Genomic DNA, 16,694 nt, shown 5'->3' with positions numbered 1-16,694 from the left:
GGCAGAGATGCTTTTAATGTCTTACATTATCTATAGTATATTAGATAAGAATGGCATCAAACGCAGTGTTCATGTTAACTATAATTAACGTTAAGAGCTGATTTAGCAAAGAGAAGTGTGTCAAATATACATAAAACGTCCACCTCAGTGAGAATAACCAATCTCGCATCTCCACCGAAATTGGGCGTATGACCAAATTACTGGCGACAAAATATATGAATGGATCACTGAAAATCCACCGACACCAGGTGATAACGATACACATGTCCTATCGTTATTCTTATTAGTTGACAATACATCGTCTGGGGCAACTAAAACTACATGTTTAAAACAGCATCATCCACATAAGGGTCTTCCTTTGAGATGTTCTCAACATCGGTGTCAGCGGTGACAGTGTACTCTGTATCCTCTTACTCACGAAGATCGAGCGGTTCATAGTTGATGGTCTGACGCAGGTGGAGCACATCAACAGGCAGATGTGCAGCGACATGATGGCGAGCTTCGAATGTCAATTCATCATGAAGACGCGTGTTGACAGATTCCGAAATGCTTGCACCATGTAGACTCCACGGATCAAGAGTCATATCTCCAGTTCCGTTGTGGATATTTGATGTGGCATAGCGGTGAGTATCGAGTGGTGTTATATCACCATGACCTGCGTTGTCATGTGGAGAAACGCTTGCTCCCTCTTGGCTCCACGGGACAAGGGTCATATCTCCAGTTGCTCCGTGGATGTTTGATGTGTCATCACAATGTGTGTTTGAGTGTCCTTTCATCTACGTCATGGAAGGGAAGACATCGGTTACCATCTGGAGATACACTTGCATCCTGAAGACTTCCTGTAATTGTACCAGGTCTGTTTGGGTTCCTGTTGCATGGCACATCCATCCCAAATGAGTTGATTTTATCGTTTTCGTCATCTATGCACTGCGACGTGTCTCTTGAAATTAGAAAAATAACAGTTGTTCGCGTCAATGCTTGATAAAACAAAAACGAATTCTTTTTTAATGTTATCAGTGCCCAGTGCATTGTAATAAATCATGTAAGTTTTATGTGCCCACTTTACGGGGGTATAAAGTTCAGGGCTACACATATCTACAACATATGAAATCATTATTTAAAACCCCAACGTGCGCTCCCTGTATCGGCATATATCAATACGATGCAAGAGAAAAATACCTTAACATTTATGAAACTTTACTAGTTACATGGGTCAACATTTCCCTTAGCCGTGTCCCACGTGTTGGGTGTTTGGGGCCAAATGAATGGTGTCAGAAACAGAAAATTGTTTCAGGCTTACAAATAAATAAAGGAGGATCCGAGCAATGTATTCAGGACATCCAACATCGTGTGCAACCATCTTTTGTATGTAAAACCTGAGGTTAAACACTATTCTTTCAAAACAGTCCTAGTTCAAATGGACGGTGCATGATATGTCTTGAGGGATCAGCTCGATTGTATTAAGAGGTCTGATTAGAAAGGCCTTCAGAATGCCTGTCGTCATTGACACCTCTCTTTGTACAACGCAATAAGTTAATCAATTGGTATGTCATGTACCACTTACGATTTTCTTTTCCAGATGCTGAAAGCCATCAGAGGGAGTACAACCATAAAGAGAAGTCCTAAAGAAAGTAGAACGGCCAGCACATACCGTTCGGTGTCCCAACTGTCACGTGGTCTCTGAAATACGCACGTATTGACCTGTAGTAATCTGAACTGATCTAATCAAAGAAAGTGTAACGACATTAACTTGCAAATAAAATAAGAATAGTGAACCCAAGAATAAGATTGAGTTATGATTTCAAATGTTACTTTAAGAGGCGGCTAAATGGATCGGGTGTTCAGGATCCGTGACAAGACTGATTGATGGTCATTGTATCTCAAGTGTATTGATTGTTGCCCATGTCGTAAATCACTGGATTGTCTGGTCCAGCCTCGACAAGCTCAGACCTATGGCTGGATTACTTCTCAGTGTGGCGTCACACAACAACAAAACAAACGAATATACCTCCTTACAAAAGGCAATACATTGTGTATTATTTTGTTATATATACGTTAACAAGGCATCGACAACAATCTCTGTTGGCATCGTGTGGTTTACCTTCACCGTCGACTTCTCTTTTTTTCGGGGAGGGTACAACGGAAGAGGCAGATATTCATTGAGGACTTCATCACGGTTGGATTCGAAGATCATATTTACTGAATCACTGTCCAGAATGGTGCCGTTCTCCAAAGATGAATAGAGTTGAACGTACGTTGTAGTATAACTGAAATATATATTCAAAACAAACTTAGTTGAGATCGTGACATTCATTGCAGGACGGGATACTCAAATTCTAAAGTTAAGTAGGCCCCTATTTGTCGTACTGGTATAGCAGCACCCTGTTTGTCACTCGGGGGCACGGGTAGCCCAGTCGTCCAAGGCACCGCAGTTGTCATTGACGAGTTTCTTCCTTGGGGTACGCCAGGGCCTATAATCATGAATTCGAATCCCTGTTCGCCCTGATTTGTCAGCACCATGACCTGCATCACTTGTGCTTTCCTCGCACATTGCGCTGACATGCCATGATATAACTGGAATACTGTTCAAAGTGGCGTAAGATCCAACTCACTCAGGCAGTCATTCACATACACTCATTCACTGTTTATCACTCACTTGCATTCTGTCTGTGTATTTGTTGTAAAGTTGACATCCACTTTTCCTGGAATTTCCCCAAGTTCTGCGATGAGTCTGTTCAAGCCATCAGTCAGGTCACCTCTGTTTGTGTGATCAATCTCTCCTAGGAGCGTGATGTTGACAGTGTCTGAATACAAAGAACATGGGTTTTTTAGGAATAATTCTAATGACATCCAAAGCCTGTATGAAATAATTATTGAAAATAAAGTCTTTGGCCATTTTTTCATTTAAATGTGTTAGTTTATTATTAGATAATTCATGATGACGAAATTGTCATTATAAGAAAAACATGTGTTTTAGCAAAAATTGCATAATTAATCGCCATGAAATCGTCTTTGTCCTAAATTCCTTTTTAGTTTTGATAGAACAAGAAATGCCTTTACTTTGGTCTCAAAGGGTGGATCAGATCCTCATCAACAATCGTTACATCAAACAATGTACACAGTCATCTGACTCAATACGTTGGCAGGATACGCTGTCCAGAAGGAAAATCAAAAACCATGTAACCTGTGTGTTGTCTGACGACATCTCCAGTTCCTGTTATGTGGCAGTTCATATCGTTACTTTGTTTCTGATGATAGTTAGTGGTAAATTGATTGAGGCGCTCGTATAATATTGACCTTAGTGGTGACCTTGATAAAGCGTGACCTCCCTTGGATGGAAATGGTCAATCTCCATCACAGGACGTGACGCATTCACTGCCATCCAAGTGTTGAGAGCTTCGCGGTGGGGAGCTTATCTACTTCCTTGTTTACAGTTGTTGTACCACATTATTCAAGACTCGTCGAATCTCGCGAATACTCTGGTAGGCAGTTGTACCTGTTTACGTGCGAGATGAGGGCGTCCACCTACTTGCCTATCGGAAAACACCGACTATTGTGCCTGTTTGCTGGATTCAAAAATGCAGCACGGGACTCACTCAAGACATTCATATTAACATATAAGACAACATTTCACCTACCCACACTTTGGCTGCATCTTTTCCCCACCCATGCAAAATCACAATTACACTTGAACCCAGTTACTGTCAAGCGGTCCGGTTTACAATTCCCTGTTACAGAGACCGTATATAAAAAATAGAGACTGCTTGCCATCAAAACTGCCCACAGAGTATTGTTGCATTTAGAGGTTTTTAGCCTTTCTTCCTCTGTAGAGTTACAGTCGGTGTTTCAAGCAGTTATACCTTGTATTGCTACACTAAATATATTTGACATATTGCTGGCACATATGTATCTGTGTGCATCAGCTCGCGTTTGTGTGTGCTTGATTTGTGTGTGGACTCATATTTTAGAAAATGGGGGAGCACCTGATAAATAAAATATTAACGGAAATAATTCGGGAAGCAATTTGCGTAATAGCAAATAAGTCCATTTATTGTTACTTTTGTATTATGTGTTTAACGCTTCCACTTGATTACTCGACTTGTATTCTTAAAAACGTATGTTTATAGGGGAGGTTGTGTGGGTGAGGGGGTTGGGGAGTATGCATATAGAGAGTTGTAGAAACTACATGTATGTATTCCTGCCATACCATTTAGGGGGACACGAATTTCACATATTGTAAGCATAGAGTCGCAAAATGACAAGCTGTGTGGCCTGTTCCTCTTGGGAATCCAAATGTAGATTAATATCAGATAAAGTCAACTCACCTTTGATACCCTCGATACAAATGCACTCAAACCTTCCGGGTGTATTTGTACAAATGCCTCCATGTTGACACATGTTAATTTCTGTGCATTCGTCGATGTCCTCATCGCAGTTATCGCCCTCCCAACCTGCAATTTTATGATTGAAATGAAGCATCACTGGGCGATACCCTGTCAATCGGGACACCGTAAGTTCCGCAACCCACTGAATGATCAGTGTAACATGGATGTCTAAACATGAATCATTAATGAACTAATCCGACCGAACGGATAACAGAGTCTCATTGTATAGTGAACTACGGTTTTAACGAACTCAAAGGGACCCATATTTTTTGTTTGTTATTACCGGACTTCATTATAAGCATTTGAACTAAAGCATACCGCAAATGGCCGGGACCAAAACAACGGTTCGCTATATCCGTCACTTCGTTATAAACGTAGTTTATTGTACGTTGGAACCACTTCAATGCGAAAGGGTCGTAACACAAGACAAACACAATCGTGCTTTCTTTTGAAATTTAATGTATAATGCAGTAACAAACTCAACATTGACATCAACCTTCTGAAAATACCTTCAAGGCACACTTTTGCTCCTGTGTGTGCGTGGCACGTGTAGTGACTCTGGTCAGTAGTGGCCTTGCAATATATCTCACACCCTGACCCGTACCAGTCCGGGTCGCAGTAGGCACGGACCTGAATCTGTAACCTGAAAAAATAATTCAATCCAAACATTTCAGTTTGTCATCTTGTTCTCTCATCTTGCTGTGCAAATTCAAATGAAGGCACTTTGATTTGGGTGCCTCATCATATAACCACTGCCACAATTGCTTCAATATGTTTATTAAAAAAAAGGAAACAAATTGTATATGAAACAGTCGGGTTCTATACAATAAGCTCTGGGTTATGGTCGAAAGGTGTAATGCAATATTGTTCCACAACCTGGTTATGGTAAGGAGAGGTGAGTTGAACTATTCAGAAAATACTCGATCGAAGTAAATGTTGACAATTAATGACGGCAACTCGGAGGTGAGCCTGTGCCCTGTCGTACTAGAGACAGGGTGGTGTGCAACTACGCTTAATAGCTTTATTTGGATTCACCTGGTGCAGGTAACGTCTGAATGAAACCCCGACGCAATCACAATCACTGCAGTCGGTGGAGTACAGAAACATGCAAGGCAGAAACAACCCAAGAATTCCACCAACATCCCTCACAGCAGACACCATTTCGATGTTTATTGCACCAGCAACTCGACTGAAATATTTCAGACACAAAGGTTTCTTATTCACATTATCTTTTTTCTTTGTAACAATCCACCCTTCACGATCAATGAATCTGCGTCACTAAACAGTCAAGATTAAAACCGCTCCTGTCACAGAATCATCCCTGTGCTAATTACTGGCCTATTTATGTTGTAACATGAGCCAAACATCGTTATAAGTAAACCTTGGGTGCTAATCAAATGGCCCTGAGGTTTAGATGCATCAGTCAGATCAACATTATGCTGATGCTAGACCCCAATGGTATCCATTGAATAGACAACATGGGAAATTATTCGCTCTGTTCAAAGTTTTGTTCTGGACCCTCAACCTCACCTAACCTAACCTAATTCTATTGTATCACCACAGTCATGTCTTAGTCTGACTCACTTTGTCCTTCCCCACACTGTGTATGGGGTGTACACGGCTGTCTGTTCTGTAGCAGCGGCATGGATGTTGATCAGCTTAGAGAGTGTGTCCATGTGGTCGTCACTGGAGGTGTCATCATGGTCATACACCTGCACCGTTATTTCTATCGAGGACTGGAGAAAACAACATGTATATTCTCTGCTTAGTTTGTTGTTTAACACGACAGACAGCAATATTCCAGCTATGCTAAAAAAAATATGCTATTACTTAATGAGTGAGTGAGTTACGTTTAACGCTGCTTTTAACAGTATTCTAGTTATATCAGGGCGTGTCATCTTTATGTGTCAGGAAAGCGCTAAGTGATGCATGTGCTAAGTGATGCATGTCTAAGACGTTTACCACTTCGGTGACACCCAAGTGCACGGGTATGGTGCGGACAAACCTAGAAACATAATCGGGGCGAACCGGGATTCGAACCCACAATCATAGGTTTCTGGCGTGCCCAAGGGAGGCAACTCTGCACAGCGAATAGCAGTGCCTTAGACGACTGGGCCACCCTTGACCCCTTATTACTTAATCATTCACTTGATACTTGATTGTCTTTCTTCTAAATATGTACAATGACGCTGGCAGACATTGAGCCTAATCTATGACATGGTATGGCGAGACCTGTGTCTGTTCGTTTTATTATCAACATTCACAGAACAGTTACGGGTTCATATATGTGGCTTGAAGATTTGCAATAAAATCTGACATGACTGTATTTTACCACAGAGTGTAATTTAAATTTAGGTAACACTCCTACCGGTACTGCTTTGGGCACAGGTATGATGATAGGATTCGCTGTTCCTTGAATGCTGCTTCCAAAGTGGATTATGTTATGGTTATCTATGTAGTTTGTGGTCCTCTTGTAAAGAGAGCACGGCGCTCTTCCGTCTGGCCTGGAACAACATAATATTGTCGTCTGATGCTGTCAAACCTACAAGTAACATAACTTTACATTAAAAACACGCCATTTTCCCCTCCTACATATTGTAAACCAAAGGCGTAAAGTCACTATATTATTTTACTAAATAAAGTCAAATGCACTTAAGAATTGATTCATACAGTCTGCACATCGGTTTTTCGAATCATGCCTCAATGAACAGACAAAAAATACACAGTCAATGCGTATAATTAAATTCGACAACGAAAACATACAAGAGTTTAACCAAAAACACTTGTTTATATCTAAGCAGACAAAAATGACGAGATTGATATACATTCTAGGTGTAGGAATACATACTGTGACGTGACATGAATCAGGTGATTGCGTAATTTATGCAGTAGCCAATCAACTGAACTGCAACAGTCAGACTGTAACGAGCCGAAACAAATATGTCCGGGAGACTAAGGCGGCTGTTTCAAATGACATGGTCAGTTACCGCCACACAGTAACTAATGCTAGTTAGAAATGCAACCCCAAGACATGAAAGTGCTGGAATCGAGGTGAGCAGGGAAAAAAATAGTCGAGCGAGCCTGCACGTTTGCTGTTTCTTTTTCCTTCTCGGCCTTCGGTTTCAATGGGTTGACAGGGTTGACACTGAATATGCATGAATTTTGCTAAAAGCCCTGTGCATGATGATACACGTGAGCAGGAAGGGAATTCCATCAACTGTAATATTCGGATTCCACGACATTCCGTAGTAATAAAAGTAGTCCGCTTCAATGGGCGTGGATTAACTTTTTTACATTCATTGGAAAATGAATGCAATAACGCGTGACCAATTCAGCTAATAAGAAAAATTTAATTATTCAAAAATTAGCCCAAAAACTGTTTCAAGTACAGAAAAACGTGAAAAATTCAGTCAAGGTGACTCTATTGCTAGTAGTGAGTGAGTGAGTGAGTTGGGTTTAACGCCGCTTTTAACAGTATTCCAGTTATATCACGGCGTGTCAGCTTAATGTGGGAGGAAAGCCCGAAGTGATGCAGGTCTCAGACGTTTGCCACTTCGGTGAAACCCACGAGCACGGGTAATGTGCTGACAAACCTAGAAACATAATCGGGGCGAACCGGGATTCGAACCCGCAATCATAGGTTTCTGGCGTGCCCAAGGAACGCAACTCTACACAGCGAATCGCGGCGCCTTAGCTGACCTATTGCTTAATCATTCACTTGATACATGTATTGTCTTTCCTCTAAATATGTACAATGACACTGGCGGACAGTGAGCCTAATCTATAATCGCGTCGCCCCCTCTATTACTAATACCTGGTGGTACCTCAACATGAGCAAGGAAATACCTTAACTATTTTCACAGAAGAATCAGAAAGACAACATTAAAATAACATTTGTGTGATGTACTTAACCTGATGTATTAATGGCAACAGGGGTTCGGGTCATTTATTTACAGGAGATACGATAGCCTACATATAGAAAACTGTCCCTAAATGAACATGTGTCCCTCGTATAATTTGTTAATAAGTATATAAAAAAGTACCTACCCATCAATACACAAGATAAACATTGGATCACATTTATCAATACACAAAGTACAAGCTTCACTGTCACAACACTGTCCACTCATTCCACGGTACTTACCCATCAATGCACAGGGTAAACATTGGGTCACATTTATTATTGCACCAAACCTGGAGCCCATTGTCACAACAATCCCCGCTGATTACTTTCCCATCTGACCGGTAACTGATGAACCGAATGTCCAGTTTGCCGTCAGTCTTCACATGCTGTTAAGGTATGAATATACGGTTCAGACATTTGTTAATTGTAGAAAGTAATATCATCTTGAATATTATATAATAACGTTGACATGAAGAATGTCGAATGAAGTTCGAATTTCTTCCAGTTTCAATTGCCTCCAAATAATTTTTCTATTCAAAATGATTGTGTTCAATCCACATATATCATAAATCGTTTATCTTTTTTGGGTAACGGGTAATCGCCTATTCTTACATATATTTGTTTACTGTTGGTCATGACACGTTTCCCTATGGGACAATGTTGTGTTTATCCATATTTGTATTTAGTCATACAAGGCAAGTTTACGATGCAAATAAGTTTTGATAACGATTATGATACCACCACGTATGTAAGTGTTATATGCAATATACTAAGTCCAGTTTTTAATAATGTAGAAAATATGTCTATACCCATACATATTTTATTCTCACAGGTACTTCTTTCATACGGTGTTACCTCATGACACTTCCGAACGAGCTCTTTCATATGAACTGAGGTGATTTATTATATCAGCTTATATCTCTTAACTTGCTTTGTCAATATGGGGCAAGGTGCCTAGGGTGGCCCAAACGTTTAAGGCGGCGCAATACGCTGTGCAACGTCCCGTCCTCATATCAAAATCTTGTGATCGTGGTTTCGAATCCAATACTCGCTATGATATGTACCTATTTTTTGTCAGCACCATATATATCTGTGCTCATTAGTTTCATTTTAAGTGGTAAACGTCTGAGGCCTGCATCAATTTGGGTGTGTTTCCCACATCAAGCTGCTAATCCATAAAAAAAATTCATGACAATATATTGTTAACTAATCTTTTTGTGACTAATATTCATCGCCATCTCCATCTCGTCTGCAGGTAGGCCTAAATTACGGAGGCCTTCAGCCACACATCAGGGTGATTCTATTGACAATCACATTGTAAAAACATGTTCATTCCCAGTAAATCTATCGAGGTATCGATTCTACAGTGAACGATCTCAAACTTCAAAACACTGGAGGTCTATCTCCTGAGTCATTCACTCAATTGAGGATAAAACATATTTTCCAGTCCGGTTTACAACTCGATAAGTAAATATCTTGTTACTCGATCTAAAATATAAGTCCTAGTATTTGAAAGACAGTGTCTTGGGAAGTGAATCATGTTTCATTTGTTGTTAGATGACGATGCATGCACTTTGCTGAAGCATATACACTGTGATGTAGATTTTGATCAGTGACCTTTTAGGAAAACACTGTAGGACTGCCCGTAGCTCTGTGTCTAGAAATAACATTACCACCAATGATTGGTACAAACACTTTACAAATCTTTTGTCATCCCCCACCATTGAGGACCTGTCTGACGCAGAACCTACAGTACCAGATAGATCCGCTCATATGATACAAACAAAAATGTTACCGAGGATATTCTTGATTCTCCAGTGACAAGAGATGGGATTTTAGACAGCATATATAATCTTAAAAGTAACAAGGCAGCTGGTATAGATGATACTATGCCTGAATTCTTTAAACATTCTTCAGATTTACTACTTCCATACTTAGAATTAATATTTAATTTTGTTATTAGAAAATGGACATTTTCCAAATTCATGGTCGATTGGTATTATCATCCCAATCCATAAACAAGGTGATATAAATTACGTAAATAATTACAGAAGTATTACCCTTTTAAGCATATTCAGTAAGATAGTTACATCTATCATTAACAAGAGATTATTGTTCTGGGGTAATGTTATGGATAAAATAAGTGAAGCCCAAGCTGGACTTAGAAAAAATGGTTATACAACTATTGATAATATGTTTATACTACAAACAATCGTACAAAAGTATCTGAGTACAAAAGGGGGAAGGTTCTATGCTCTATTCGTTGACTTTGCAAAGACATAAGTTATGGTTACTTCTGTATTCCCATGGTCTTTGTTGTAAAATGAGCAAACTTCAATGTAATATTTATGAAAATGTAAAAGTATGTGTCAGAAATAACCGGGAATTGACGGAAATGTTTGATAGTGAACTTGGAGTGAGACAAGGCTGCATACTAAGTCCTTTTTTGTTCTCATTTTTTATTAATGAATTAGCAACACAAATCGCAGATCAGGGTACAAATGGAATTCAACTACATCCTAACATGACGCAATTATTTTAACTATTATTTGCGGGCGATATTATATAATTCTCATGTAGTCTCAAGGGGAACGTCTAGGACTACCTCTTTCTAAAAGTATTTAGGTGTATACTTTACAAATCATCTTAGTTGGTCTATGCATGCAAAGCAAGCATCGATGCAAGCTCAAAGGGTATTAATTGGTGTGTAAAAACAAATCTTTAATCTTGGAAATATTACTTACAAGTCGTTCTTCAAGATATTTGATTTAAAGAGAAGTCCGATATTACTATATGCAGCAGTGATATGGGGACTTATTGAGCTTGAACAAATAGAAAAAGTACATTTATATGCCTGCAAGAAATTTCTTGGTGTTAAAGTTAATACATTAAGTGGTATGGTATATGGTGATTGTGACAGATTTCCAATCTATATATATTCATATCTAAAGGTTATCAAATAGTGGTTAAGATTATTCAATATGCCATCTTATAGGTTCCCGAAAAATGTTATGATATGATGGTACTCTTTGATAAAAATGGAAAACGAAATTGGGTAACAGACGTAAAAGACTTGCTTTTTTCTGTTGGTTATGGCTATGTATGGTGTGAATAAAATATACAATGTCATTCTTATTTCATTAGATCATTAACACAAAGAGTAAAATATATATATTTACAAAATTGGTCTCAATCTGTATCTGAATCAAACAAATGTATTTATTACAAAATGGTAAAAAATGACTTATTTCCCTAACAGTATTTATCTTGTTTAAATGTAAAAAAGTCAGAGTTTCCTTAGCAAGATTTTGATGTTGTTCACATGATTTTTTTATTGAAACTGGACGTTACACGGATATCAAAAGAGAAGAACGCATTTGTCAATTGTGCGCCCTGAATGACATTGAATATGAATACCACTTCCTTCTTATATGTCTATTTTATGCAACATTAAGGGCTAAGTATATACCTGAATAATACCATGTCAATCCCAATGTTTTTGAATTCACATCTCTGTTAAACAACTCTAAGTACTTACTTTTACAAAATTTATCTATGTACATTTATCATGCAATGAGACAGAGAAAACATATTATGTTATAGACTCTACTACTCTGAATGTACAAATCATAAATGTACAGAGGCCTGTGGCCTCCTCAGTACGGAAATAAAGAAATTGAGAAAGAGGACGCTTTATCAGTTTAAAGTTAAACCTTGTTTACTCGAACCCGGTTATCTCGTTTAAGAAGGTGTAACTTCTGGTCACCTTATAGTCTTATATCGGCACTCAGCTTGTCTCGCAAAACGGATAAATCGACATACAAGAACTTCGAGCTAAGGCAGTTCACTGCTTCGAAGATTGGAAAAAAATCGTACAAGTACACCGTTTGGTGAATAGCTATCTTGTTTATATTTCAAACTGCATGTAGGTGAATTATATACATTAAAACGAATTTGAGTATGACTTAAACGTTTAAGCACTTACCGATATCAGCAGCAGCCAGAGCGCAAAAACTACACCCAAACAGTGTGTCGGCCAACATCTACAAGTAGACATCATATCCATAAGTCTTCATCAGAGCTGTTCTGGATGGAGGGTTGTCTCACACGTACCGTTTACTGTTCAGTCCACTGATATTTATATCTTCACCCCAAGAGATTACCGGAGACTACAGGCGTCCAGGCGCATATCCGTTGTGACGTATATTACAAGTGACTAAATCATTACTTAAATTGCACGAGGGTGAATTTGAGTCTGTGTTTAATATTTCCTCGGTGATCTGTGTCATCGAACTTGAGGAAATATTTGTGGTAAATATTCAGTTTCATTATTCACACCAGTCCCGACTACGTCACCAGTGTCGAAAAGTATCGTGCTACCTCTGCTAGTCCTTGTTACTTCTCCAGTTCATTCAAATTCACGATAAGTCCATTTTGGCAAGTGCAGTGATACCATGTTTAGCAAGTGTCAATACTAATCCCTGGGAACATAACATTTTATGTTCTGGTAGCGTTTTGCTGTTTACTGCAGTCACTAAACAAAGACTGTGTCCTCACTGCGAGGTGTTATTAGATTCATGACACCCGAAGGTGGGAGTGATGATTTTACTACATCTAACTGAATTTTATTTGGACAATACAGTTGTGAAAGTAAAGTTGTAACATAACATTTAAGAGAGTATTTAAGAGTGTAAACTCTTTAACGTGGCCAAACATTGACATGATGAAAGGAGTAACGAAACCACATACATATTTATAATGTAACAGAGCAACACAAAAAATAGAAACTTATTTGAATACATTTGGCCGGGTGCACATGAACAACTTGCGGGAAACAGTATACATATTACACTGGATTAGCATACTACAACAGAAAAAAGCATTCAGCCAATTCGCCTCAAAACAAGTGAAACTGTTATAAGGCATTCACAGTGCTGTTTGGGTATCGAGTTATATTCTCCTAAGGAAAACATGTAACATCATTACGAGTGCTCGGAGTAAGGCAACCAGACAGTCTACTCTAGCATTCACGAGTGAAGTTAACTCAAACAACAGCGATTCTGACCAATACGAGGATGACAGCACCGATTTAATGAAACTTATAAGATCGGACATTGGTAAACTTAATAGAAACTGAATAGAAAGTTTGATACAGTCAGAAATGAAGTTAAAGATGAATTTTCGAAGTTGAGGTCGGAAAACATCGAACTTAAAGAGAGAATATTTAAACTAGAAAATTTTGTTGATAGTGAAGAGGTCCAGAGCAGAAGGAACAATCTTATTATTCCTGGCATAGAGGTCGTGTTTGGAGAAAAGTGGGCGGAGACTGAGAAACTAGTGAGGGATTTTCTACACGATAACCTTGGTATGATCAATGCTGACACTATCGATATCGAGCGAGCTCATCGTCTAAGAAGTCAAAGAAGACAGAAGCCCATTATTGTGAAGTGCCTGTCCTACAAGGACAAGGTAAGCGTCATTGAACTTGCCAGAGAGATACTGAAAGGAAACAAGATGTTACATGTAGCGAACGATTATACGGAGAGAGTCAGAAAAATAAAAGCGGGGCTTATCCCTTATGTGGTGGATGCACGTAAAATACTAAGACTGCTTACCTCTCCTATGACAAGCTAGTGATAAACGGCAAAGTCTATGTCCTTGAAAATGATGACCTCAGAAAGATCAGTAATCGACTCACTTCCACCAACCGGGGGTCACCGAGTTGTAATCGTGGGGCACATGGAGGGACGCCTCATGGAGCGGCGGCGGGGGTACACATGGGGAGTCTGTTACAGCCTAGGATGACGACCGTGGCCCAGATTCAAAGACCGATACATATCTACCTGTACGGAACACGACACCATCTACACTGCTCAATCTTAATGCGTGTGTTTGGAACATACAAGGAATACATTGACATCAGCAAGACAACGCCTTCATGGCATTTTGTGTTCAATTCGATATTTTCGGTTATGTCGAAACTATGCAGAGTGACACAAGTAAGCTTGTAAACTTATTTCCTGATTATTTATGTCATGTAACCCCAGCAAAGAGAAAACGGCAGTTTGGTCGGTTTCCGGTGGTGTTGCTGTTTATATACGCACAACATTTGAACACTTGTTTGAGAGACTATTCCCAGAATGGCAAAATAGTGTATTTTTAAAGTTAAGGAAAATTTCATCATTGGGTTTCTATTCATATTGCCTGAAAAATACCCGTCATACGAGGAACCTGAGACTGATGGTATTGAAGAGTTGGACTTAAACATATCAGCTATTAAATCATGCTATGGTTGTGATACACCTATCCTATTATTAGGGGATCGTAATGCCAGAGTTGGGTCGAAAGACGATTTTTTGATTGAAGATGATAACCACTTTAATTACCTACCACTAACAGATTTGTATTTAGCTGATGACTTGAACGAGACAAGATCAACGCAAGAACCTGTAGTGAATAAGTATGGGTTAGCTCTATTGGAAGTATGCAAGTTGTGGGGAATACACATTGTAAAAGGTAGGAGAAAAGGGGATGAATTTGGTTCAGGCACGTGTATAACAAGTAACGGATCAAGCCTAGTTAATTATGTACCAGCAACTACTAACTGTTTTCAATCTGTTATAGATATCGTTGTTCATTCCAGGACGGACTCGGACCATCTTCCGGTATCTTGTATCTTACAAGTTGAATTAATTCAAGTGCTGTTAATGTCGCAAACGATGGCGGTGTAATATGTGACGATGTGTTGAAATATAAATGGGCAGATTTAGGACGTAGACAATTCAATGAAGTTGAAATACCTGAAATTTCGAGTACCATTGTGAACCATTTTCTGCTATTAATACATTTCAATGTCAATGCTGCCACTGAGAAGCTAGTGGAGCTCCTGCAACATATGGGGAATCATCTTAAAGTTAGCTGTAACAGTCGACAGGGTTTAAAACGTGTACAACCTAAATTGTTTGACCATGAATGTGAGCTCGCAAAAAGAACCAAATATTGTCGCTAAACAGGTTTTGGAGATGTCGAACAAATGATAATTTGACAAGGTATAATCAGTCTAAGAGACACTTCCGTCTTTTGTGCAAAAAGGAGTGCCAACATTTCAACAATACGATCGCGGACGAAATTCGTACAGCAGTTACAGATGGCGATTGAAAGAAGTTTTGGTTTAAAACAAAAGCACAACTGCACAACCGTAATGAGAAGATGTATATCTCGGCAGAGAAGTGTTATACATTTTAAGGATTTACTAAACCCGACTCGTTGTAACAGCAGTGATGGGGTTGATGCAACTGTCAATGATTATATGACTCATCACGATGGTGAATGTACTTATTATAACAGTATGGATAATCTGTCAGAACGTATTACCAGAGAGGAGATTGAGAAATCAATCAAGTCACTTAAAATGGGCAAATCCCCGGGTATTAATGGTATACCACCCGAATTCGTTAAACACGCTAATTCAATTATACCATATTTATTAATATTATTCAATGCTATATTGGATAGCGGTGTTTTTCCCGATAGTTGGAATGTCGGCATGATTATCCCATTGTATAAAAAGGGGATGTTTATGATCCAAATATTAACCGTGGTATCTCTTTGCTAAATGTAATGGGTAAAATATTCACATCTGTCCTTGAATCCAGAATAAGGATATGGCTACAGGTACTTGAAGTATTCCATAAATGTCAAGCAGGTTTTAGACATGACTATTCTACAATTGATAATGTATTTGTCCTACAATCTTTATGTCAAAAGTATTTGAAAAAAACAAAACACAGATTCTGTGCAGCTTTCATAGATTTTCGTAAAGCATTTGACTTTGATGACAGTGAGTGAGTGAGTTGGGTTTAACGCCGATTTTAACAGTATTCCAGTTATATCGTGGCGTGTCAGCTTAATGTGGGAGGAAAGCCCGAAGTGATGCAGGTCTCAGACGTTTACCACTTCGGTGAAACCCACGAGCACGGGTATGGTGCTGACAAACCCAGAAACATAATCGGGGCGAACCGGGATTCGAAGCCACAATCATAGGTTTCTGGCGTACCCAAGGGACGCAACTCTGCACAGCGAATCGCCGCGCCTTAGACGACTGGGCCACCCGTGCCCCCTTGTTGACAGAAATAAGCTATTGCATGTACTTCTCATGAAAGGTGTACATGGGAAAATGTTTAGAATTCTAAAAGTTATGTATGACAAGGTCTCAGCTTGTGTTAGAATCGGACATTCGAAAACTGAAATATTTACATCATCATATTTACAACACTGTAACCTTCGGTAGGTTAGTGACACAAGACTTTCATACAAGAAGCCGCCTACATAGTTTTAAATTTAATCCAAAACCAAAAATACACAATATGCATAACATAAAATCACACCTGGTGAACAATGAAAAA

The 16,694-nt window shown here is 39.1% G+C and overlaps 1 pseudogene; it reads right to left on the bottom strand.

The window, feature by feature from the left end:
- Window positions 1–410: 410 nt before the first annotated feature.
- LOC139446580 (uncharacterized) lies at window positions 411–12,355 on the bottom strand (annotated as a pseudogene).
- Window positions 12,356–16,694: the final 4,339 nt, after the last annotated feature.

This window comes from Haliotis cracherodii, unplaced genomic scaffold (genome assembly GCF_022045235.1).
Source record: "Haliotis cracherodii isolate W230 unplaced genomic scaffold, xgHalCrac1.p SCAF_6, whole genome shotgun sequence".
Taxonomy (NCBI): Eukaryota; Metazoa; Mollusca; class Gastropoda; order Lepetellida; family Haliotidae; genus Haliotis; species Haliotis cracherodii.
Note: the sequence above shows the minus strand (reverse complement) of the source record. Positions and strands in the feature narration are given on the sequence as shown.